The sequence below is a fragment of the Taudactylus pleione genome, unplaced genomic scaffold (assembly GCF_031769625.1).
Source record: "Taudactylus pleione unplaced genomic scaffold, aTauple2 ptg001778l, whole genome shotgun sequence".
Classification (NCBI taxonomy): domain Eukaryota; kingdom Metazoa; phylum Chordata; class Amphibia; order Anura; family Myobatrachidae; genus Taudactylus; species Taudactylus pleione.
The window spans coordinates 725001-727500 of record NW_028286175.1 but is presented as its reverse complement, the minus strand read 5'-3'; the positions used below and the strand labels follow the sequence as shown (position 1 = coordinate 727500).

General features: G+C 37.8%; 1 non-coding gene and 8 pseudogenes across 1 annotated transcript; all 9 read left to right on the top strand.

Annotated features, from left to right (window-relative positions):
* The first annotated feature begins 25 nt into the window (after positions 1-25).
* On the top strand, positions 26-144 carry LOC148439236 (5S ribosomal RNA; annotated as a pseudogene).
* A 116-nt stretch (positions 145-260) lies between these two features.
* LOC148439235 (5S ribosomal RNA) lies at positions 261-379 on the top strand (annotated as a pseudogene).
* Positions 380-730: 351 nt separating this feature from the next.
* LOC148439234 (5S ribosomal RNA) lies at positions 731-849 on the top strand (annotated as a pseudogene).
* Positions 850-965: 116 nt separating this feature from the next.
* LOC148439233 (5S ribosomal RNA) lies at positions 966-1084 on the top strand (annotated as a pseudogene).
* A 115-nt stretch (positions 1085-1199) lies between these two features.
* Positions 1200-1318, top strand: LOC148439232 (5S ribosomal RNA; annotated as a pseudogene).
* A 116-nt stretch (positions 1319-1434) lies between these two features.
* LOC148439231 (5S ribosomal RNA) lies at positions 1435-1553 on the top strand. The gene has a single exon (XR_015876404.1). It is a non-coding gene; the product is annotated as a 5S ribosomal RNA (ribosomal RNA).
* A 116-nt stretch (positions 1554-1669) lies between these two features.
* Positions 1670-1788, top strand: LOC148439230 (5S ribosomal RNA; annotated as a pseudogene).
* A 115-nt stretch (positions 1789-1903) lies between these two features.
* Positions 1904-2022, top strand: LOC148439229 (5S ribosomal RNA; annotated as a pseudogene).
* Positions 2023-2342: 320 nt separating this feature from the next.
* LOC148439228 (5S ribosomal RNA) lies at positions 2343-2461 on the top strand (annotated as a pseudogene).
* The last annotated feature ends 39 nt before the right edge of the window (positions 2462-2500 follow it).

The window sequence follows — 2500 nt, the reverse complement described above, 5'->3', positions numbered from 1 at the left end:
AGGTCTAAAGTTAATCCTTTTGAGCACCTACAGCCAAACCACACTGGACATGCCCAATCTCGTCTGATCTTGGAAGCTATGCAGTGTTGAACCTGGTAAGTACTTGGAGGGGAGACCACCTGGGAATACCAGGTGCTGTAGGTAATTTTATAAAGCCATTACATTCTTTTCTATTACATTTTACATTACATTTTTTCAACTTATCAATGAATTTTCTTGAGTTAAGAAGTAAAAGAGGTCTAAAGTTAATGTTTTTGAGCACCTACAGTCAAACCACACTGGACATGCCCAATCTCGTCTGATCTTGGAAGCTATGCAGTGTTGGGCCTGGTTAGTACTTGGATGGGAAACCACCTGGGAATACCAGGTGCTGTAGGTAATTTTATACTACCATAACATTCTTTTCTATTACATTTTACATTTAATTTTTTCAACTTATCAATGAATTTACTTGAGTTAAGAAGTAATAGAGGTCTAAATTTAATGCTTTTGAGCACCTACTGCCAAACCACACTGGACATGCCCAATCTCGTCTGATCTTGTAAGCTTTGCTGTGTTGGGCCTGGTTTGTACTTGGATGGGAGACCACCTGAGAATACCAGTTGCTGTAGGAAATTTTATACAGCCAAAACATTCTTTTCTATTACATTTTACATTTAATTTTTTCAACTTATCAATGAATTTACTTGAGTTAAGAAGTAAAAGAGGTCTAAAGTTAATGTTTTTGAGCACCTACTGCCAAACCACACTGGACATGCCCAATCTTGTTTGATCTTGGAAGCTATGCAGTGTTGGGCCTGGTTAGTACTTGGATGGGAGACCACCTGGGAATACCAGGTGCTGTAGGTAATTTTATACTGCCATAACATTCTTTTCTATTACATTTTACATTTAATTTTTTCAACTTATCAATGAATTTACTTGAGTTAAGAAGTAATAGAGGTCTTAAGTTAATGGTTTTGGGCACCTACAGCCAAACCACACTGGACATGCCCAATCTCGTCTGATCTTGGAAGCTATGCAGTGTTGGCCCTGGTTAGTACTTGGATGGGAGACCACCTGGGAATACCAGGAGCTGTAGGTAATTTTATACTGCCAAAACTTTCTTTTCTATTACATTTTACATTTCATTTTTCAACTTATCATTGAATTTACTTGAGTTAAGAAGTAAAAGAGGTCTAAAGTTAATGTTTTTGAGCACCTACAGCCAAACCACACTGGACATGCCCAATCTCATCTGATCTTGGAAGCTATGCAGTGTTGGGCCTGGTTAGTACTTGGATGGGAGACCACCTAGGAATCCCAGTTGCTGTAGGTAATTTTATACTGCCATAACAGTCTATTCTATTACATTTTACATTTGATTTTTTCAAATTATCAATGAATTTACTTGAGTTAAGAAGTAATAGAGGTCAAAAGTTAATGCTTTTGAGCACCTACAGCCAAACCACACTGGACATGCCCAATCTCGTTTGATCTTGGAAGCTATGCAGTGTTGGGCCTGGTTAGTACTTAGATGGGAGACCACCTGGGAATACCAGGTGCTGTAGGTAATTTTATACTGCCATAACATTCTTTTCTATTACATTTTACATTTAATTTTTTCAACTTATCAATGAATTTACTTGAGTTAAGAAGTAATAGAGGTCTAAAGTTAATGGTTTTGGGCACCTACAGCCAAACCACACTGGACATGCCCAATATCATCTGATCTTGGAAGCTATGCAGTGTTGGGCCTGGTTAGTACTTGGATGGGAGACGACCTGGGAATACCAGGAGCTGTAGGTAATTTTATACTGCCAAAACTTTCTTTTCTATTACATTTTACATTGCATTTTTCAACTTATCATTGAATTTACTTGAGTTAAGAAGTAAAAGAGGTCTAAAGTTAATGTTTTTGAGCACCTACAGCCAAACCACACTGGACATGCCCAATCTCGTCTGATCTTGGAAACTATGCAGTGTTGGGCCTGGTTAGTACTTGGATGAGAGACCACCTAGGAATCCCAGGTGCTGTAGGTAACTTTATACTGCCATAACAGTCTATTCTATTACATTTTACATTTAATTTTTTCAACTTATCAATGAATTTACTTGAGTTAATAAGTAATAGAGGTCAAAAGTTAATGCTTTTGAGAACCTACAGCCAAACCACACTGGACATGCCCAATCTCGTTTGATCTTGGAAGCTATGCAGTGTTGGGCCAGTTTAGTACTTGGACGGTAATTTTATACTGCCATAACATTCTTTTCTATTACATTTTACATTTAGTTTTTTAAACTTATCAATGAATTTACTTGAGTTAAGAAGTAATAGAGGTCTAAAGTTAATGGTTTTGGGCACCTACAGCCAAACCACACTGGACATGCCCAATATCATCTGATCTTGGAAGCTATGCAGTGTTGGGCCTGGTTAGTACTTGGACGGGAGACAACCTGGGAATGCCAGGTGCTGTAGGTACTTTTATACTGCCATAACATTCTTTTCTATTACATTTTA